The 24327-nt window shown below is 36.9% G+C and overlaps 1 long non-coding RNA gene across 4 annotated transcripts in view; it reads left to right on the forward strand.

The window, feature by feature from the left end:
• The window catches only part of LOC113612302 (uncharacterized), a 70879-nt gene that overhangs the window by 20146 nt on the left and 26406 nt on the right, over positions 1-24327 (forward strand). For 3 of the 4 annotated variants that reach the window (XR_003429802.1, XR_003429805.1, XR_003429801.1), the window contains 2 exons: positions 12968-13042; positions 13598-13814. This is a non-coding gene — a long non-coding RNA (uncharacterized LOC113612302). Of the gene's footprint in view, positions 1-12967; positions 13086-13597; positions 13815-24327 lie in introns of all 4 variants that reach the window. The other variant, XR_003429804.1, reaches the window with a different exon arrangement.

Here is a 24327-nt window from a genome sequence, read left to right on the forward strand (position 1 = left end):
ATTTAAATGTAACAAGCTCTTCAGAGGCAACATAATGATGATGATATAGTTCTGTGTGAATTGCCAAGAGGTGTCTTTTGGGCCTCATAACTTACAAAATACGACTCAGTTACTGCCCTGAGGGCTTTCCATCTGAGTTAAAATAAAATAAAATAATTGAAACATAAAAGAATATAAGTAGAGAGTTCTCAGAATACCTCCTAAGGTCATCATAAAGATCATTCTCCAGGAAAATGTCCCTGAACATCCATGAAATCTTTTCAAATGTTATCTTATTTCTAAAGCTAGACACATTTGAAGAGCTGTAAATAGAAATATAAATGCACAGCAAATGCATGTAGGGGAAATATTTTAGAAGCAAATAACTAGCAAGACATGTCTTATTCCTTATTACTAAAAATAAATTATTGGTATTACCTATTGATTCAGTTTGAAATAATTCAACAAATACTTTCTAAACACCAACTAGGTAAATTGCCATTGAATAAGGTGCTTAGAAAATAAAAAAGATAATTGAAAATGAGCCCTTCCTTCTCTGGGCTTACAGTTTAGAGTAAGAGGTAAGACATAAACACAAATACGTTGCACAGGGGTAAATGCTTACAGAGAGTTATATGTGCTTTGTGAATATATGGCAGGAAAAGTTTTAGTGCTGCCCATTGAGATCTAAGTAGAGTATATCTATTAGGAAATTTTTAGCAAAGAATGTTCAAGACAAAATGAACATTTTTGGAACGGACAGAAGAACATTAGAGTATGTTCAGACAATAATGAGAACACCAACACAACAAAAGCACTGAATCCCTGGAGGAAGAGCTCCAAGAAATATAGCTGGAACTAAGACTGGGTTTTAGGGTGGGGTGGAATACAAAGGGTCTTTGTTTTTTTTAATTTAATTTATTTACTTTTTCACTATGTTGGTTCTTCATTGTTGTACCCGGGCTTTCTCTAGTTGCTGCGAGCAGGGGCTACTCTTCGTTGCAATGCACAGGCTTCTCATTGCGGTGGCTTCTCTTATTGCGGAGCACAGGCTCTAGGCACGTGGGCTTCAGTAGTTGTGGCATGTGGGCTCAGTAGTTGTGGTGCACGGGCTCTAGAGCGCAGGCTCAGTAGTTGGGACGCACGGGCTTAGTTGCTCCGCGGCATGTGGGATCTTCCCGGACCAGGAATCGAACCCATGTCCCCTGCATCGGCAGGTAGATTCTTAACCACTGTGCCACCAGGGAAGTCCCCGAAGGTTCTTAAATGTCAGACTTTAGCAATTCATAGGAAATACCTGTAGAGAGAACTAAAATGATTAGACATTCAAAAAGTCTTCAGTGAGGCTGTGAAAGTTGGTTGAATTGGGGGTGTGATTTATAGGCAGGATTAGGAGACAATTGAACAGCCTAGGCTAGTCCTCCTCAGATTTTCTTAAACGTGTATTCGTATCAAAAAGAAACTTTTTCCCCACTTCCCAGTAGATGTATATGTATACACATATATATTTTATGGACTTCTTATGTACATTATAAAAACATTTACAAACAGAATTAGAAAGGGGATGAGAAAAAGTTAAGTAGAAATAGAAGTTCTATTATTTTCTTCTTGGAATCTCAGTGGAGCATCTGATACCACTTGCGGTATGTGCTGGAGGCAATAAGACATTAGGATGATGAAACTTAGAAATAGTGAAGTAGAAAGAAGGTGAAGTATGCAATTGTTATCATTCCTTAAGTCTTTTATACAGAGGAGAAGACCTGGGTCAGCCTGCTTCTAATTTCTGGGAAATTGACTTTTTAAAATATCATATAATTTTAGATTTAAATGAGACTTCAGTAAGTGTGACCCCTAATGGCTTGGCCTGGAAACCTTTGAGTCTTTTCAGAGATAAAACAACTTTTATTACAATTATGTTCAAAGACAGATGGGAGTAGAGAGATTTTATGATCTCCAGTCATGTTTAAACATTATAATATGAGATCAAATACTTGTGACCTTAGCTCTTCTCTTGAGTAAAGGTACCTGGCCAGATCTGATAGGAGGGTAGAAAGTTTTCCTTTTGTTTATGCAAAGAGGCAGGATTTCTCTAAGAAATCTGCTAAGCAAGTGCATTAAAATGTATCATTTCACTGAACACCTGGTTGGCAGGAGAAAATAGTCTTTTCTCACTAACTAAGCTTGTTCTGTAAGAAGTTGCTTCCTTGGGAATGAATGACTGTTAGGTTAGCAGGAACGAGCCACGTGTCAGAGCAGTAGGAAACTTACTTTGTCACCAGTGTAACCCTGTGAAGAGTCTGTGGAAGGATATATTGAGTTTGCATGATGTCCAGAGAATCCCCTCAACGTGTTTCTTCCCTTGTGTCAACTCAGCACTTTGGGACTCATCACTGGCCATGGTACTTAGGGTCTGCCCAACCATGGAAAGAGAAACAGCTTTCTTAGTGAGGAAAAATTGCTGTTGAAACAAAGAGACCATGGAGTAAAGAACTGCAAAGCTCATCTCATGATCCAAATACCGCTGCCTGGCCCTAGTCTCATAGTGAAACAGCAAGGTGCATTTATATGTGCATGTGAGTACCTGTGTGTGTGCATGTAATATTGGGCTTGAATTGAAATGGATTATGAGTTCAGAGTGAGGCCAGGGAGAGTAGGGAAGGCTTTGTTCTAAGTTAAAAAGTAGCCTTTTGAGATAAAGTATTTCATGCAAGTTTATGTTTCAAGAATAATATACTGAGAAATTCTATATTGATTTGGGTTAAATATGGAACTATTAATTTCATTAGCAAAGGGAACATATCAAAGGTATACTATGAAAAGCTGCATTTTGAAATTTGAAAAGTGGAGCAAAAGAATTTTACTACACAGCAAATATATTCAAAAGCACAATATTAGTGTCATGTAGAGTATATTTTCTGTAGATTCCGAACTTTCAGCTGAAATAATTTTTTTCTTTCAGTGATGCAGAAACAATAAGAAGGTGTTCAATTGCTGCTACAAATAAGGCATTTACTGAATTTAAAGTATTTAATTTTTTTAAAAAAAGATAAAGTCAAAGGAGAGGAATATGACTCACTAAATTTTTTACTTCCTCCAGCAAAGGTGTATGTAAGCCCCAAACTGCTGCTTTCATAGCAGCAAAGGGGAAAAAAAAGAGGAAATTTTAAAATTCTAAATCAATGGAATATGACACTCCTCTCTGCTTTAGATATATATAGTTTTTTCTTTTCCCCTTCTAGCTACTCATTCTCAAGCCCTTTCAATGATTTTCAATGAACTCATCGTCTTTTCCACACTTAATACCTTAAATGATGGTGTTCCTGAAGGTTTCACTCAGAACTCTTCTCTGTTTGGACCCCATACTCAGTTCATATTATCCGTATCTATGGATGGCCATACATGCTGACTTCCAGTCTTTTATCTGTAGCTCATATTTCCTTTATCAACTTCAGGATGATACTTCTGACTGCTTACCTTTCATCTTCACGTGGGCATCTAACACACCCACACACACATCCAAAACAAAGCTCACTGCACACCCCCCAAGACTGTTTCTCCTCGTATAATCTGTATTTTGATCAGTGGTCTCACCATTGATCCACATACCTATGCTATAAACTGAAGAGTTATTTTACTCTCCTTCCATTGCCCTAATCTTTTACAGATAGTTAATTACTAATTTTAGCTGATTCTGCCTCTCTAACCTTCCCTGTATTTTTCTCTGTTCCACTACTCTTACCTTTATTGCCTTAGTTCAGAGATGTTCCCTCTATGCCATAAAAAAGAAAAAGTAGGCATAGTCTTATTTATAAAACACCCTCATGGAACACACAGAATGCAGAATGAAAAAACTTCACTGAAAATAGAATACTTAGAGTGAAAAGTCAAGAAACTCTCAGTCTTACTACTATCGTTAATCTGCTCTGTTTTCCATTATGAAAAATATTACCATCCTTCATGTAACACGAGCCAGAAAACTGTGTTATACTGTAACGCCCCCTCATTTTATTGTCATGTATTATCAAATGCCAAATGATACCTCCTACATATTCCGCAAATGTTTATTTTTCTTCTTCTTCACTATCACCATTATGCTAGACAAATCTGTCATTACCTCTAGCCTGAATAATTGCAACATAACTTTATTTATCTCTGTCTATTCAGTGCATTCAATCCAATCCATCAGCAACTTGGTAGAAAGAGTGATCACATAAAATGCATTTATAGAGACATCTGGGTTGAGTCAGGATGGAGTGGCCACAGTCGGAATTGCTCTCCTGCTATAAACAACTATAAAAATATTCAGAATATAAGAAGCAGCTAATTAAAGGGATTAAATACACCCAATAAATGGCACAGAAACTGGAGAAAGGGAAAGCACACAAGTGGAGCTGGCTTTCTTCCTGCCCGTAGTTTTCAAACCATATGTGGGGACATGAAGCCCAAGCTGAGAACATTGGTCTCAATGGATGAAAGAAATAGAATCTGAGTAGTAGAAAGATAGTGATTTGGGGCTGCTAATGTTGCTAGAATTGGCAAGTCAGACCACTGGAAGCAGGGAGATGAAGGGAAACAGCTCTACAAATCTTAGGAGTTTTATTCAAGTCTGTGTCCAATCCTTTCAACTAACCTTGCATCATTCCTGGGATGAAATACACTTGATCATGATTTATAATCCTTTTTTTTTTCTTTTGCTGGGGATGGAAGGAAAAGGCAGTGGATTTTTTTTACATTTTATGCTCTAATTAATAGACATTCATTTTAGAGCATTTTTAGATTTAGAGAAAAATTAAGCAGATACTACAGAGTTCCTATATCTCTCTGCCACTCCCAATTTCCCCTATTATTAATATGTTGCAGTAGTGTTATACATTCTTTTGTTTGTTGTTGAAGTATAGTTTGTTTATAACGTTATATTAGTTTTAGGTATACAACAGAGTAATTCAATATTTTAGAGGTTATATTGCATTTAAAGTTATTATAAAATATTGGCTATAATTCCTGTGCTCTATATTATATCATTGTATCTTATTTATTTTATACTTACTAGTTTGTAATTCTTAATTCCCTACCTCTACTTTGCCCCTTCCCACAAACCCTTTCCCCTTGGTAACCACTAGCTTTTTCTCTGTATCTGTGAGTCTGGTTTTTTTTTGGTTGTTGTTATCTTCATTTATTTATTTTTTAGATTCCATATATAAGTGAAAACATGCTGTATTTGCCTTTCTCTGTCAGACTTATTTCACTAAGCCTAATAGCCTCCAGGTCTATCTGTGTTTGTTCTTGCAAATGTCAAAATGTCCTTCTGCTTTAATAGCTCTCTTTCTGTCTCTCTCGCTCTCTCTCTCTCTGTCTCTCTCTGTCTCTCTCTCCCTCTCTCTCTCTCTCTCTCTCTCTCTCTATATATATATATATATATATACATATATATACACATATATATACATACATATGTATGTTATATATATGTATATATACACACACACACACAATTACTTCTTTATCCATTCATCTGTTGATGGACACTAAAGTTACTTCCATAACTTGGCAATTGTAAATAATGCTGCTATGAACATTGGAGTGCATATGCTTTTCAAATTAGTGTTTTCCTTTTCTTTGGGTATATACCCAAGAGTAGAATTGCTGGGTCATATGGTAGTTCTATTTTTAGTTTTTTGAGGAAACCCTGTACTGTTCTCCACAGTGGCTGCACCAATTGATGAACTAATATTGATATATTAGTATTAACAAAAGTCCATAGTGTACATAGAGTTCACTCTTTGTGTTGTACAGTTCTATGGCTTTTGACAAATGCATAATGTTATGCATATGCCATCAGAGAATTACTCTGAACCATTTTATAGATTTACCCTTTCCAGAATACCATATAATTGGAATCACACTTTATGTGGCCTTTTCAGACTGGCTTTGTTCACTCAGCAATAAGTATTTAAAATTCTTCCATGTCCTTTTGTGGTTTGATAGCTCATTCATTTATCTTGTTGAATAATAATCCATCGTATGGATATACCAGGTTTTGTTTATCCATTCACCTATTGAAGGGTTTGTTGGTTGCTTCCAGTTTTGGTCAATTATAAATAAGGCTGCAGTAAACATGTGTGTGCAGGCTTTTGTGTAGACATAAATTTTCAACTCAGTTGGATAAATACTGAGTGTGATTGCTCCATCATATATTTATCAAGACTAAGTTGAGCTTTGTAAGAAACTTCCAAACTGACTTCCAAAGTGATGTGCAAAGTGAAATGTAAAGTCACATTTTGCATTCTCACCAGCAGTGAATGAGAATTCCTGCTGCTCCACATCCTGGTCAGCACTTGGTACTGTCAGTGTTTTGGATTTTAGCCATTTTAATTGGTATGCAGTGGTATTTCATTGTTTTAACTTGCCACTCCCTAATGTCATATTTTGTTTTATCTTATCGTGAAACCAACTTTTGATTTTATTGAGTTTCTCTGTTGTTTTCCTATTTTATTCTTTTCTTCTCTAACCTTTCATTTATCTTTCTCTATTTCATGTTTTATTTGCTTTTCTTTTCCTAGCTTTTTGAAGTGAAAGCTTCAATGATTGATTTTGGATCATTTTACTTCCTAATACAAATGTTTAAAGCTCTAAATCTCCATATAAGCACTAATAGATTTTAATATGTTGAATTTTTGTTTTCATTCAGTTCAAAATATTTTCTAATTTGCATCTTGATTTCTTCTTTGACTCATGACTATCTAGAAGTACCTTGTCTAATTTCCAATTGTTTGCCGATTTCTTTTTTGTTTATGACTACTTTTGATTCTTAAATTAATTGTTTGGTTAGAGAACATACTTTGTATTATTTCAATCTTTTTAAATTTATAGAAATTTTTCTTATGGCCTAGAACATGGTCTGTTCTGGATGATGGGAGCATCTCCAGCCAAGATGGCTACAGACTCGTATAATCCTTACTTGGAGTCCTGTTAGCTTTTCTTGTATATTTCTTATTGTTTCTTACCTTGATCTATTTCTAGATCCATGAAATTATTTTTATTTTATTTTGTAGTTTTGTACTTCATTTGATGGGGGAATGGATTTTTTAGATTCTTCATGCCACCAGAGCCAGAAGTTGTCCCTTGGTGAAACTCGTTTCTATATGAGTAGACGGTATAAACTCAACCTTTGTTCTCTATGGAGAATAGTAAATCATAATAATAATCATAACCCCAAGATGCTTGGCTTTTTGGCACAATATTATTCTATAATAACAAATTCAACAGCTTACTTTGTCCTTTGCTTCTTCAGGGATACTCTGACTGAAAGTAAGTCTTCTACACTATGTGTTCTCTTTAGGACTTATACAGTGGATCACAAATTAAATGTAATTGCATTCGTGGATTTGGCTCCATCCACAGTTTGAGAAAAAAATCTTTTTTACAGAACTATGAGTTCTTAATTCCACAGGCTTGGCTCTTCTCAACTGTGTAAGAGCCATTTTTTACAATAGCATTTCCTAAAGATGCTGCAAGAAATGCTGCTCCAGTAAGGGCTCTGTTAAAACAAAAGTTTCATATTCAAGAATATTTGGAAAATGCTGCACAGTGTATTATATTCTCGGTATTTAAAAATTTGCATTAGAATATTGAAGTCATTGAGAAGCCTGGGAATAATGAGACTTGTTTAACATTTCTTAATCATTACTTGTTATGATTAAGCAACCATCTGCAAGAATTTGACCATAGACACATCCCCTGGCATCATGGATCCCGGTGCACGTGACTCTCAAGACTGTATTTTCATTATTTAAAAGCCTGTGGTCAAACTCCTAGAGGAAAACATAGGCAGAACACTCTATGACATAAATTACAGCAAGATCCTTTTTGACCCACCTCCTAGAGAAATGGAAATAAAACAAAAGGGACCTAATGAAACCTAAAGCTTTTGCACAGCAAAGGAAAATATAAATAAGACAAAAAGACAGCCCTCAGAATGGGAGAAAATATTTGCAAATGAAGCAACTGACAAAAGATTAATCTCCAGAATTTACAAGCTGCTCATGCTGCTCACTATCAATAAACAACCCAGTCCAAAAATGGGCAGAAAACCTAAATAGACATTTCTCCAAAGAAGATATACAGATTGCCAACAAACACATGAAAGAACGTTCAACATCATTAATCATTAGAGAAATGCAAATCAAAACTACAATGAGGGCTTCCCTGGTGGCGCAGTGGTTGAGAGTCCGCCTGCCGATGCAGGGGACACGGGTTCGTGCCCCGGTCTGGGAAGATCCCACATGCCGCGGAGCGGCTGGGCCCGTGAGCCATGGCTGCTGAGCCTGTGCGTCCGGAGCCTGTGCTCCGCAACGGGAGAGGCCACAGCAGTGAGAGGCCCGCGTACAGCAAAAAAAAAAAAAAAACTACAATGAGATATCCTCTCACACCAGTCAGAATGGCCATCATCAAAAAATCTACAAACAATAAATGATGGAGAGGGTGTGGAGAAAGGGAACCCTCTTGCACTATTGGTGGGAATGTAAACTGATACAGCCACTATGGAGAAGAGTATAGATGTTTCTCAAAAACTAAAAATAGAACTACCATATGACCCAGCAATCCCACTACTGGGCATATACCCTGAGAAAACCATAATTCGAAAAGAGTCATGTACCACAATGTTCATTGTAGCTCTGTTTACAATAGCCAGGACGTTGAAGCAACCTAAGTGTCCATCGACAGATGAATGTATAAAGAAGATGTGGCACATATATACAATGGAATATTACTCAGCCATAGAAAGAAACGAAATTGAGTTATTTGTCGTGAGGTGGATGGACCTAGAATCTGTCATACAGAGTGAAGTAAGTCAGAAAGACAAAAAGAAATACCATATGCTAACACATATATATGGAATCTAAAAAAAAAAAAAATGGTCATGAAGAACCTAGGGACAAGACAGGAATAAAGACACAGACCTACTAGAGAATGGACTTGAGGATATGGGGAGGGGGAAGGGTAAGCAGTGACAAAGTGAGAGAGAGGCATGGACATATATACACTACCAAACGTAAAATAGATAGCTAGTGGGAAGCAGCCGCATAACACAGGGAGATCAGCTTGCTGCTTTGTGACCACCTAGAGGGGTGGGATAGGGAGGGTGGGAAGGAGGGAGACGCAAGAGGGAAGAGATATGGGGATATATGTATAACTGATTCACTTTGTTATAAAGCAGAAACTAACACACCATTGTAAAGCAATTATACTCCAATAAAGATGTTAAAAAAAAAAAGCCTGTGGCCTTTGTGAAAATGTTCTTCCTTGCCCCGTATTGCATTATTGATTTGTTTCACATTTAAAGGAAAACACTAAACAATTGCTTTTTTTAGGAAGAGAAAATGCGTATTAAAGATTCAGTTTAGCTTTGAATACCTTGATAGGATACTGATAACTTTAAAGGCAAAACAGAATACAACATAGGATATCTTTGCTTTTCTCCCCTAAGACATCATTAGGCTTCATTAAATTATTGTAAAACTGTACAAAGTGAATTTTAGAGTTATGTTTCTAGTATTGAGTACTAATATTGAGGCAAAGTAATATTTTCAAGTAGAAAATTTAATATTAGCCACAAATAATTCCTACTTCTTCAACTCTCTGCAGATTCCAGTAGGAGATTCTTGAAAACAAATTTTTTTTTTTGTCAAAATGACAGAGGTCAGGTTCACCTCTTTTTCTCTTTGGAAAAGTGGTGTTACATGAACAGCATTCTTTTCTGAATACAGTTCACTAGTATACCATGGTTTACACATGATGAAAGTTAAAATAAGGTTACAAAATGTTTTATGCACTTGAGATATATAGATTTAATTTCATTAACTCAATAGTGCTTATTCAGGGAGTTGTTTTAAAGTTTTATTTAAAATATGATTTAGGGTAAATATTTGCTGTGTCTTCACTGTAAATGACAAATTAATTTTTATGTGGTTTAACTTACTTGAAAAAGTCTCTTGAGGTAATATGTAGACTTTAGGATTACAAGACACACACACACTAATAGGGAGATTGAAATCGATTGTTAAAGTAATGGTTTGGGATTCCCAAACTAATACTAATCTATATAGCATCTTTGTTTGGATTGAAAAAAAGTGACCTTTCCCAAAAGTAATTTTATTTTCTGTGTCCAAGCCCTACACTTCTTTATTTTGTGAGTATATTTGGAGATTGACTGATTTCTTTAACGCTAATAGAGGTATTTGTATTCGTTTTGTAGTTAGTTTTGAGTACTTACTTTTTTTCTAGAAAATGTGTCATTCTTCCTAATTCTATTAAGTTTAGTAAGTTTTCTTTTTCTAACTTTTAAGACGAGCACTTAGCTCATTTATGGTTAGTCATTTTGTTTTCTAACATGTTGTATTCTAGGCGGTACATTTCTCCCTAAATACCTCCTGATTAACAGAATCCCATGGGTTTTATAACAAACTGCTTTTGTTGTAGGGCAGTTTCAAACATTTCCTAAATTTCAATTCATATTTAGTTTCTGATCTGTGAAATAAGTATTTATTTATTTTGTTACCAAATGTATAATTTCAGTTCTCTTCTTGTTTTCTTTTTATGACAATATGATTATGAAATAAGGTTTATGTGCCAATTCTTAGCTATTCAGAACTTTTTATGGCAATTTAATAAATGCATCATATGTGCTTCCAAATAAATTGTATTCTATACTTATTGGCTGCAGTGTTCTATATGTGTACATTAGATCATGCTTCTTATTTGTGCAGTAAATCTTTTTATATATATATTTTATTTTTATTTTATTTTATTTTATTTTCTTCTTTGCAGCACGCGGGCCTCTCACTGTTGCGGCCTCTCCCATAGCAGAGCACAGGCTCCGGACGCGCAGGCTCAGCGGCCATGGCTCATGGGCCCAGCCGCTCCGCAGCATGTGGGATCCTCCCAGACCGGGGCGCAAACCCACGTCCCCTGCAGTGGCAGGAGGACTCTCAACCACTGTGCCACCAGGGAAGCCCTCTTTTTATATATTTTGAGAGGGATTTTGTTTTTGTTTTTTTGTTTTGTTTTGTTTTGGTTTTGTTTTTTGGTCAACTTGATCTATCAGCTTCTGAGGGGAGTATGTTAAAATCCCCCAGTCTGCCTACTAATTTTTCCACTTCTTATTCTTTTTTTTGCTTTATAAATGTTAAGACTTTGTACACAAGCTTAGGATTGTTACATCCTTACATGAATTTATCCTTATATTATCTCATATGATTAAATAATTACCTCAAAAATGCTTTGCGGGGCATAGAGCCAGTTTGAGTAGATATTAATATTACTAAGCCATATTCTTGCTATTATTTTCGGTATTAGTAGTAGTTGCATTTTCTACTTAATGTGCACAGAGGTATACTGGTAAATGTTTAAAAACTGGCTCTCTGTAACAAAATCTCTAATTTGTAACATTTGCTTATTTCCCTGGTGTAAATATTCTGTGTGGCATAATGCAAGCAATCAACATGAAAGAACTGAAGCTGATGTGAAGACTTGTGCACAGCAGCTCTGGAGAGCTCTTGAGAGACTTTGTAACCTGGCTCTAGCACATTACTGACAATACATTTTCTTTCTTTTTTCTCCTTTCCTTCCTTGTATTGGATTGACCAGATTTTTAAAATTCTCTTCCTTTTCCTTTACTGGAATGGAAGTTATACCTTTTATGTTATTAACTCTGTGATTACCCTTGAATTTTTTGCCATGCAGATTGATTTAAAAACTAACCAAGGGCTTCCCTGGTGGCGCAGTGGTTGAGAGTCCGCCTGCCGATGCAGGGGAGGCGGGTTCGTGCCCCGGTCCGGGAGGATCCCACATGCCGCGGAGTGGCTGGGCCCGTGAGCCATGGCCGCTGAGCCTGCGCGTCCCTCAACGGGAGAGGCCGCAACAGTGAGAAACCCGCGTACTGCAAAAACAAACAAACAAACAAAAACTAACCAATATCTCTTATCTTCTTGAATAATCTAAGGTATCTTAGGTTGCTTTAGTTCTGATCCCTTTTCCCTACTTTCATGTCATTCCTGTCTTGTATTTTAGTTCATGCTTTTTAAGCCTCTCCAAATTAGTCAAAATATCATTATTTAAGAATTTTAAGCTATGTTTTCCAGTGCCTCCTTGAGTTGTCATTATCATGTATATAGCAGCTGTTTTTAAACTGTGTTCTGTGGTTCCCATTGAGATCATAAAGGTGTCCTAGGGGCTGCTAATGTAGATGTGAGAGAGGCCAGATAGGCAGTATTCAAAGTTTCCACTTCAGTTCTAAACACCTGCCTCTTTTTGGCTGTTTTATTCCTAATACTCTTTTTTTCAACTGAGATATAAGGAAAATACAATAAAAATCATAAATGTTTGTATAGAGTTTGAACAAACGTATATACAGCCATGTAACTGCTACCCTGTAAAGGATAAAACCATCATTCAGCACCTGAAACACACACACATACACACACAGCTGAACTTTCTGCTTTCTTCAGGTGGGGGAACTATGTTGGTCAGGCACTGTCTCTAAGCAGAGCAGAATGCAGTCTTCCATAGCGTGTTTGGGAAGCATGACATTCAATAATTAACGTCACTGCAGTTCAGACATATGAATGATTTACCATTACTGTAGGTGGATAAGGCTTTCGGTGACTGGCTAGCACTCAGAATCATGTTCAGTGGAATGAGCCTCTTCCTGATGGGCTGCCTTTCAGAAGTGAAGGGCTTTTCTGTTTGGTTGCCTTGCCTAACCATGTTTACTGGAGTGAGTTGTCATTGGTTGATTAAGTACATTTAAAACTGGCTCTAGGGGTTAATTTTTATGATGACTGAAAGGCTGTTATTTATTTATTGAGGAAGTTAAAAATGAGTTCTGATTGCCCTTTTTAGCAAGGCAACAGAAGATCAGTTTTTTGGTTTGCTTTTTTCTACAATGCAGGACATTTTCTATTCATAGTTCTTTTTGGTTCTTTCACAGCCAACTGGAGTAAATAAAGCCCATCATGAATTGCTCAGCTCTTCCCCGGTGTAGTTGATTCTCCTTGAAGATGAGGTTTGTTTTCAGATCTCCTTTAAGATGAAGTTTGTTTGTGCAGGTATGATTTTTGGTTAGATTATTGATCAGCATGATTATATTATTCTGCTGTTGTCTTTGAGCTGTTTGTTGAATCATCTATCAGGACAGAAACTGCATACAAGCATTTAAGTTTATGGACAACAGATATTAAACAACTGTGAGAAAAATAAAAATAACTACGGGATGGAAAGGCACTGCAGAAATAATCCAAGGTTTTTCTAGGTTGCCCAAGAAAGCAGATCCCAGTGACTCTCTGAGTCTACTTTAGGTAGCCAGGTTGACTTTCTTTTTCATTTAGATATAGATTGATTCATTTTATGAGTAGTGTTAATTCAGATACAATAGGATAAGTTAGTAACAGCACAGATTTTCCCTGAGGAGCTAAAAGAAAATCCTATGTTGTCCAATGATTTATATAAGGAATTTAAACTTATTTCTGTGCTATATTACTTATTACAATATTCAAATTATAGAACAGACTTTTTATGCCTACCTAGAGTTGCCTAACTACTCTGTGGTCTGTTCCACTAGTTATTATTTCTCTACAAAGAACTTCACAACTTTGGGATCTTTATAAATCTGAAGGCCAACAGAAGATATTCGGGAGTCATCCACTTGGGGAAGCCTAACTAATAGCCTTGCAGAACAAAAAGCTGTGGTTCTCTGTGAACACTGAAGAGCATTGCTTTTCACACAAGATGAAGAATACAGGTGCTTCCTGAGAGAAGTGAACAACTTTTGTGAAGCTGTAAGTATATTGTTTTTAAGGTGTTGTTAAGACAGTCATATTTTCATCCCCAAAATATCTTATCCCCTTTTTCTGGTGCCCTAAACTTGTATTATCTACAAGAGATTCATTATTAGTAAAGTCAGTGTAACATACCTTAACTTAGTTTTTTTTAAAATTAGGTGACCAGCAATCACTTGGAAGAGCTATTAAAGAGTTATGGAGGTAATTGGTTCTAGTATATTTTAAAAATAAGCAAGTTTATATTATTATAAGAGGAACATGGTAGGAAAAATCAGAAGTGTATAAACTTGTAAGGAAAAAGACACAAATAAAAGGATAATAAAAGTGTGCAAAGGAAAGTGTAACAATCAGTGGTTTCAGGTATTTAGGAGGATCTGGTTTTGGTGGTGTTGAATGTAAGCTCTGTCCTGTCCATTGCCATTATTTATTCTGAGGATCTTGGGCTAGCCATAGACTTTTGTGGGGTTTCCTGAAAATCTTCCACTATTAGGACTTAATTAGTATAACTTACCAATTCCAGTTAAAATGCTTTCTGTTATTCTAGCGGTTTCACAGTAATGAAGACAGTGAATATTTTTGAGCAGGGGACAAATCCTTGTAGAATTCATGAATAACTGCTGGTAAAATGGCCCCCTTTTACTGAATAGAATGGTTAAAATGTTCTACATTGAGAATAGGGTATTCAGTCTTTTAGCTACAATCTGTGCTGTGGTTGTTTTAACAAGGGAGTATTTCAACCCTCCAGAAAATAAGCATACTATTATTTGTGCATATTCATCACCCAGAGGGAAGTCATTTTATAAAATTCAGTTAAAAATGCTCAAATGTTCTCTCAGAGCATGGTTCCAGTCTATGCCTTGCTTTTACACTTTTTCCCAGAATTATGTTACCTGTGGATGAGGCTATATTTTGTTATCCTTAAATATTTTATCCATCAGTGTTTTTAATATTGTGGACATTTTCCCCTTACTGGGATGGATTGGATCATCTGGTGGAGAATTTTGACAAGTGTTCATTTCAAGTTTTATCGGATGCTACCTCGTGATCATCCTGGCTTTGCCAGACCTTAGCCACGTGGGTCTTCCAATATGATAGCTCCCTCTGTTTCCTTTCATAATTTAGAAGACAAATTTAGGGTACCTAGGATGGACTATCTGAACCCCTCCATGGATTTGACAAGTTCCATGGGCGGTTTCCATGAAAGGACTTCAGTCAGAGCAGACTTTGTAGCAGAATGGTCGGCTAAAGCATCTCCTCTATGTGCTGTTTTCATTGTATTCTTCTTTTAGGATGGTGTTTTTGTTTGCTTTGTTTTTCATGAAGACACTTTTGTTCTGATTCTATTTATTCACAGCTGCTATCATTATTTTTAGTTACTTGACATGTCCTAGAGAGGGCCACCACTGAGTGACCCGAATAGATTTGACTTCTGGTAAAGAATGGATCTTACAAGATGGAATAGACTAACTGTTGTATGTGAACGTGGTATTTCTTCATTTAATTAAAAAAAATTAAGCCAACCATCATAATTAGCACAACAAGAACAAGAACAGCAAACCAGGATTTGTTTTAAAATGTCCAAATGATATGTTCTTGTTATGGAAGCTGATAGAATTCAGAAACCAATCAGGAGATCCTCCTGCATTGGGGAGGGTAAAGGAATTGCTGAAATGATCTTATACCAGTCCAGGTGGAACCATCATATTTAATGGGAATTAAAGTATGATATATGAACATTTCTTTTACTAATTTAAAGACTGTAATTGCTCTAAACTTAAATATGCCAAAGTTTAGGGAACTAATAATTTAGCCCAGAAGGTATGCAGAGAACAAATATAAACACATGTGTTTTGGAAGACTATATATATATATATACATACATATATATATATATGTATATATGTATATACACTTCATTGAAAATGACATCCTAGTATGCTTAATATAAATTGTAGAAAGGTCCCCATTGTCTTCTTTTTGTCAAAAATCTCTAGAACATAAGCAATAATGATATTCTCCTTATAATGAGCTCACAAATCCTCACAAAGATATATACAGGCATACACACATATACAGTGTTTTGATAATTCTGAGAAATATTTCCTTATTTTGCTGTTAGTTGGGAAAAAATATTTTCTACTATTAATTCACATCTCATGGAATTGTAAAGAATTTTTCATATCATGGAGAGATGTAGCATGCACCTGCAGTATTTAGCCCATGTATTTGCATGAATCTTTTCCCTCCTCAGTAATATTAATAAATACACAGATCTCTCTAACAAACCCACTGTAAATCTGTTTTCTAACGCTAGTAAATTTTATATTTTAAATTGTTAGTCTTAAACTAAGATGATTACATATATGTATGATAACATTGTACACTTTAAACTTGACACAGCTTGGTTTTTTTGATATCCCATATTATTTACCCTTCTCCCCCAAACTAAAGGAAAATATAAACAACAACACATAAACAAAAGCTATGGCACTTTGTGGAAATAATACTATCCTCTTTTTCTTTATAGTTAGAATAATTATCATAATTTGTAATGCAGGGATTCTTCTATCTTACAGAAGAATATTTTCTTCTTATAGAAGAATATTTTCATGAATAATATATGAATAGTTCTAATTCTTTCACTGCAAAATAAGTCCTTCAGAAATCAGTAGCAATGATTACTTAGTGTCAAAATGTGTTAGTAAAAACAATATGGCCATATCATATAAGAAAATTTTTTAAGTTCTCAAACATCTAGCTCAAGGTTTCAGTATGTTTTACCCTCGAACCCTTGGTGTCATGGTGAAAACATGAAAAGATCTATAAGCAGGGCTGTGCTGACCCAGGTGGGTGTGGGTGAGGGTGACGTGGCAGTCCTCCACTGGGGAGGATAGTGTGAAAAGCACTAGTTCAAAAGGTTCAAGCTTTCAGCTAAAAACGTAATGCTGCAAGAGTGAAGTAGTGTTAGCAAAAGTTACAGAGCCTGGAAATTATTGCAGAAGCATCTGGAATTCATTAGAGGATCTTCAGATTTTCAGTAGCTTATGAATTATGTGAAGGGGATTGAGGTAGAGGAGGGAGATGAATTTAAAAGGAATGGCTTTTCCTTTGCACAGTTAGAGTTAATTCATCATAAAACAGTGTTAAATTTACACAGCAAAATTTGGAGACCAAGATTTTTAAACTGTAAACTTAAAATCGTGATTTGTGTTAGTGAGTTCCAGAGTCCTCCCAAAAAAATTCAACAAGGGATTTATTATCCCGGATGAGTTCCTTTACTTGAAATTGCTTCTCAAATTATTTAGAATGCTACCAATTGCTTAGTGCAGCACAGGTTAGGTAATTTGGATTTTAACTCAGAGAACAAGGTGGAAAAAGGGCCCTATAGAGCATTGCTGGCATCTGAGAGGGCAGAACAGGGGCAGGAGATGGCAGCGCAGGGCAGTGTCAGGAGGAGAGAGTCCAGATAAGATGTCACCTCAGCAGAGCACTAGGTCAGACCTCAATGGAGTTTGAATTTTGTATTCAAGAAGTGTGCCCTTGGTGCTATTTCTTACTTGTTTCATAATCGGTAAAATAAAGTGGGGATAATAATTGTAGAAGACTTGTAGGGTTCTACTGTGAAGACAGAAGACAGAACAGTGTGAAGTATCACTTCTGGTATGGCTATTACCCAAAAGGAAGGCAGAAAGACTGAAATAGGACTGGAGGGCATTGGAGATACATTTCACTCACTTTGCAATTTTGTTTGAGTCTGACTCCCCAAAGAAGAAATATTCGGGAATTCTGTTTTCTAATATCAAATGCAATGGGGAAGGATGCACAATAATATGGAACTGATCTAGAAAAGTTTGTGGTGGACAGTCCCCCAACTTGAAGATAATTGGGAAAACAAAAGAAAAACAAGATCAAAAGTCAATTCAAAGAAATCAGAAAAACTGAGTGCTTTGGTGGAAAAAAAGCACCCCCCACTAAGACATTTGTATATTTCCACTTTGGAGGACTAATGTGACAAACTCAATAAGCTGTTGTACAGGATATCAGTCTCTTCAGAATCTCATATCCAGGCTTCTGGGTGGCCTCTGTAGGAGTATTCCCAGGTGTCTTGGGTACATAACCCATTGCCTGCTTCCTGTGACCTGCCCTTGAATAAAATCACCACTTAGTAACCCATTATGGATGAAGTATATATTTTCCCCACAAAACAGTTTAATGTCGTTTACCAACTCTCATGCTCCTCCTCTGGGATCAAAGAAATATTTGATGTCACTATATCTGAGATAAGTATTATCACACATGGCAATGCCAAACCCTTCATAGATTTGGCATTAAGATATGCCCTAGTCCTTAATTTGTCCAGGTTAAAAAGTCAGTGTACTTAGAAACCAATTTAGAGCAATTCTCATTTTTTCCTCTATCCCACTGAAAAGTCCTCAGAGACACAATGGTAAACCTGCTATATGAAAAATTGACTGTTCAGCCTGTGATTCTCTTTTAATAAAAACTGTACAATGTTGAGCTAAAAAAAATATTCTTTGCTTCTACCCTAGAGGGAATGAGCTTAAGCTTAGGGACAAAGGATGGCAGGAAATGTTTAGAATACTTTTCCCAGATGGTAGGGTTTACTGGAAGCCGGGCACAAGTTTTCTTCCCTCTATATTGCTGTAAGTCTACATCATTTAGGTCAAGTCGGAAATTAATGAATTGCCCAGTGTCCATCCTTTAGCACAACTACATTAGCCTCTTCTTTTCTCACACAAAAATCCTCTTGTAAAATGACAACTGATTTCCATTGTGGGTTTAGATATGTTTCATGTTATCACCAAAACTTTGTAAATAATAGCTTTTATTCTTGGAATAAAATTTGTTTTAATCTCATAACTTTAGTGTTATGTTTGAAAATCATGAAGGGTCTGGAGCCCATTTTCTACATTTTTCTTTGGGAAGTGATATACCTCAATGATATTTGCATTTTGGGGGCTCTATTAAGATGCTTGGCTATAATGTTTGCAATGGCCAAAGTTTTCTTTTTTTAATTTCAAAAACAGTAAAATATGATGCAAATATAAGAATTTTGTTTCTTGAGAACACAAATATGTATCTTGAAGACATTAAAAAATTGCAAAAAAAATCAGTGTGTTCAGTTAAATCATACTTGTAGTAAAACAATTGAAATTTATATTACTGTTTAGAAAGGCTGTACTACTAAAGCAGAAAATTGGAAAAAGCTACCATCGGTGGGGTTTGGGGAGGGACTCTGCACCATTCATTTTATATAGTTGACCTGAAAATAAATGAAGTCTTAGAATCATCTAGGAGATTATGGCACTAATAAATGTCTCTGTCTTCCTCTTGAATAATCTACAGAATCTTAGGTTGCTGTAATTTTGATCAAAAACACAAAACTTGAATCCATTGCATTGCATATTTGTTTAAAATGAATAAGCCGGGACCTTCAAGATGGCGGAGGAGTAAGACATGGAGATAACCTTCCTCCCCACAAATACATCAAAAATACATCTACATGTGGAACAACCCCTAAAAACACCTATTGAATCCTGACAGAAGACCTCAGACTTCCCAAAAGGGAAGAAACTCCCCACGTACCTGGACAGGGCAAAAGAAAAAAGAAAAAACAGAGACAAAAGAATAGGGACGGCACCTGCACCAGTGGGAGGGGGCTGTGAAGGAGGAAAGGTTTCCACACACTAGGAAGACCCTTCACTGGTGGAGATGGGGGATGGGGGTAAGCTTTGGAGCCACAGAGAAGAGCGCAGCAACAGAGGTACAGAGGACAAAGTGGAGAGATTCCTGCATAGAGGATTGGTGCCAACCAGCACTGACGAGTCTGAGAGACTTCTCTTACCCGCCAGGGAGGGTGGGGGCTGGGAGCTGAGGCTCAGGCTATGGAGGTCAGACCCCAGGGAGAGGACTGGGGTTGGCTGTGTGAACACAGCCTGAAGGAGGCTAGTGTGCCACAGCTAGCCAGGAGGGAGTCCGGGAAAAAGTCTGTACCTGCCTAAGAGGCAAGAGACCATTGTTTTGGGGTGCACGAGGAGAAAGGATTCAGAGCACTGCCTAAACGAGCTCCAGAGATGGGCACGAGCCACAGCTATCAGTGCGCACCACAGAGATAGGCATGAAACACTAAGGCTGCATCTGCAGCCACCAAGAAGCCTGTGTGCAAGCACAGGTCACTATCCACACCTCCCCTCCTGGGAGCCTGTGCAGCCCACCACTGCCAGAGTCCCGTGATCCAGGGACAAATTCTCCAGGAGAACACACGGCGCAACTCAGGCTGTTGCAAGGTCACACTGGCCTCTGCCACTGCAGGCTCGCCCCACATTCCATCCTGCTCCCTCCCTGCAGCCTGAGTGAGCAAGAGCCCCCTAAGCAGCCACTCCTTTAATCGCATCCTGTCTGAGTGAAGAACAGATGCAGGAGGGAAACCTGCACACAGAGGCAGGGCCAAATCCAAGCTGAACCCCAGGAACTGTGCAGAAAAAAGAAGAGAAAGGAAAATTTCTCTGTGCAGCCTCAGGAAGAGTGGATTAAATCTCCACAATCAACTTGATCTACACTGCATCTCTGGAATACCTGAATAGAAAATGAATAATCCCTAAATTGAGGCGATGGACTTTGGGAGCAACTGTAGACATGGGGTTTGCTGTATGTGACTAACTAGTTCCTGATTTATATGTTTATTTTAGTTTAGTTTTTAGCACTTGTTATCATTGGTGGAATTGTTTTGGTTGCTCTCTACTTCTTTTAATTACTTTTTTATTTTTTATTTGAATATTATTTTTTAAGTTTTAATTTTAATAACTTTTATTTTATTTTATTCTTTTTCTTTTCTCCCTTTGCTTCTGAGCTGTGTGGCTGACAGGGTCTTGGTGCACCAGCCGGGTGTCAGGCCTGAGCCTCAGAGGTGGGAGAGCCGAGTTCAGGACAAAGGACCACCAGAGACATTCTGGCCCCACAGATATCAATCAGTGAGAGCTCTCCCAGAGATCTCCATCCCAACGCTAAGACCTAGTTCCACTCAACGACTAGTAAGCTCCAGTGCTGGACATCCCATGCCAAACAACTAGCAAGAGAGGAACACAACCACACCCATTAGCAGAGAGGCTGCCTAAAATTATAATAAGTTCACAGACACCCCAAAACACACCACTGGACTCAGTCCGCCCACCAGAAAGACAAGAACCAGCCTCATCCACCAGAACACAGGCACCAGTCCCCTCCACCGGGAGGCACACAACCCACTGAACCAACTTTACACACTGGGGCAGACACCAAAAACAAAGGGAACAACAAATCTGCAGCCTGGGAAAGTGAGACCCCAAACACAGTAAGTTAAGAAAAATGAGAAGACAGAGAAATACACAGCAGATGAAGGAGCAAGGTAAAAACCCACCAGACCAAACAAATGAAGAGGAAATAGGCAGTCTACCTGAGAAAGACTTCAGAGTAGTGATAGCATAGATGATCCAAAATCTTGAAAATAGAATGGAGAAAATACAAGAAACATTTAACAAGGACCTAGAAGAACTAAAGAGCAAAGAAATAGTGATGAACAACACAATAAATGAAATTAGAAATTATTTAGAAGGAATCAGTAGCAGATTAACTGAGGCAGAAGAATGGATAAGTGACCTGGAATATAAAATAGTGGAAATAACTACCACAGAGCAGAATAAAGAAAGAAGAATGAAAAGAATTGAGGACAGTCTCACAGACCTTGGGACAACATTAAAGGCACCAACATTCGAATTACAGGGGTCCCAGAAGAAGAAGAGAAAAAGAAAAGGACTGAGAAAACATTTGAAGAGATTATAGTTGAAAACTTCCCTAATATGGGAAAGGAAATAGTCAATCAAGTCCAGGAAGCACATAGAGTTCCATACAGGATAAATCCAAGGAGAAACACTCCAAGACACATATTAATCAAACTATCAAAAATTAAATACAAAGAAAAATACTAAAAGCAGCAAGGGAAAAGCAACAAATAACATACAAGGGAATCTCCATAAGGTTAACAGCTTATCTTTTAGCAGAAACTCTGCAAGCCGGAAGGGAGTGGTAGGACATATTTAAAGTGATGAAATGGAAAAACCTACAACCAAGATGATTCTACCCAGCAAGGATCTCATTCAGATTCGACGGAGAGACTAATACCTTTACAGACAAGCAAAAGCTAAGAGAATCAGCACCACCAGACCAGCTTTACAACAAATGCTAAAGGAACTTCTCTAGGTGAGAAACACAAGAGAAGGAAAAGAGCTACAATAACCAACCCAAAACAAATAAGAAAATGTTAATAGGAACATACATATTGATAACTACCTTAAAAGAAAATGGATTAAATGCTCCAACCAAAAGACATAGACTGCCTGAATGGATACAAAAACAAGACCCATATATATGCTGTCTACAACAGATGCAATTCAGACCTAGGGACACATACAGACTGAAAGTGAGGGGATGGAAAAAGATATTCCATGCAAATAGAAATCCAAAGAAAGCTGAAGTAGCAATTCTCATATCAGACAAAATAGACTTTAAAATAAAGACTATTACAAGAGACACAGAAGGACACTACAGAATGATCAAGGGGTCAACTGAAGAAGAAATAACAACTGTAAATATTTATACACCCAACATAGGAGCACCTCAATACATAATGCAAATGCTAACAGCCGTAAAAGGGGAAATTGACAGTAACACAATTATAGTAGGGGACATTAACACCCCACTTTCACCAATGGACAGATCAACCAAAATGAAAATAAATAAGGAAACAGAAGCTTTAAATGATACATTACACAAGATGGACTTAATTGGTATTTATCGGACATTTCATCCAAAAACAATAGAATCCACCTTCTTCTCAAGTACTCATGGAACATTATCCAGGATAGATCATATCTTGGATCACAAAACAAGCCTTGGTAAATTTAAGGAAATTGAACTCATATCAAGTATCTTTTCTGACGACAACACTATGAGACTAGATATCAAATACAGGAAAAAAACTGTAAAAAATAGAAACACATGGAGGCTAAAAGGTACACTACTAAATAAGAGATCACTGAAGAAATCAAAGATGAAATAAAAAAATGCATAGAAACAAATGACAATAAAAACATGATGACTGAAAACCACTGGGATGCAGCAAAAGCAATTCTAAGAGGGAAGTTTATAGAAATACAATCCTAACTCAAGAAACAAGAAACATCTCAAATAAACAACCTAACCTTACACCTAAAGCAATTAGAGAAAGAAGAACAAAAAAAACCCCAAAGTTAGCAGAAGGAAAGAAATCATAAAAGTCAGATCAGAAATAAATGAAAACCCAGTGAATGAAAAATAGCAAAGATCAATAAAACTAAAAAGTGGTGCTTTGAGAAGATAAACAAAATTGATAAATCATTAGCCAGACTTATCAAGAAAAAAAGGGAGAAGACTCAAATCAATAGAAATGAAAAAGGAGAAGTAACAACTGACACTGCAGATATACAAAGGATCATGAGAGATTACTACAAGCAACTATATGCCAATAAAATGGACAACCTGGAAGAAATGGACAAATTCATAGAAAAGCACAACCTTCCAAGACTGAACCAGGAAGAAATAGAAAATATGAACAGAACAATCACAAGCACTGAAATTGAAACTGTGATTAAAAACCTTCCAAAAAACAAAAGCCCATGACCAGATGGATTCACAGGTGAATTCTATCAAACATTTAGAGACGAGCTAACACCTATCCTTCTCAAACTCTTCCAAAATATAGCAGAGGGAGGAACACTCCCAAACTCATTCTACGAGGCCACCATCACCATGATACCAAAACCAGACAAGTATGTCACAAAGAAAACTACAGGCCAATATCACTGATGAACATAGATGCAAAAATCCTCAACAAAATACTAGCAAACAGAATCCAACAGCACATTAAAAGGATCATACACCATGGTCAAGTGGGGTTTACCCCAGGAATGCAAGGATTCTTCAATATATGCAAATCAATCAATGTGATAAACCATATTAACAAATTGAAGGATGAAAACAATATGATAATCTCAATAGATGCAGAAAAAGCTTTCAACAAAATTCATCAGCCATTTATGATAAAAACTCTCCAGAAAGTAGGCAGAGAGGGAACTTACCTCAACATAATAAAGGTCATATATGACAAACCCACAGCCAACATTGTTCTCAATGGTGAAAAACTGAAGCCGTTTCCACTAAGATCAGGAACAAGTTTGCCTTCTCTCACCATTATTATTCAACATAGTTTTGGAAGTTTTAACCACAGCAATCAGTGAATAAAGAGAAATAAAAGGAATCCAAATCGGAAAATAAGAAGTAAAGCTGTCACTGTTTGCAGATGACATGATACTGTACATAGGAATCATAAAGATGTATGGTGTATGGACACCAAGGGGATAAAGAGGTGGGGCTGGGGGGTGGTGGTGTGATGAATTGAGAGATTGGGATTGACATG

Source organism: Aethalodelphis obliquidens, unplaced genomic scaffold (genome assembly GCF_003676395.1).
Source record: "Aethalodelphis obliquidens isolate GAN/ISIS:26980383/991018 unplaced genomic scaffold, ASM367639v1 scaffold3, whole genome shotgun sequence".
NCBI classification, from domain to species: Eukaryota; Metazoa; Chordata; class Mammalia; order Artiodactyla; family Delphinidae; genus Aethalodelphis; species Aethalodelphis obliquidens.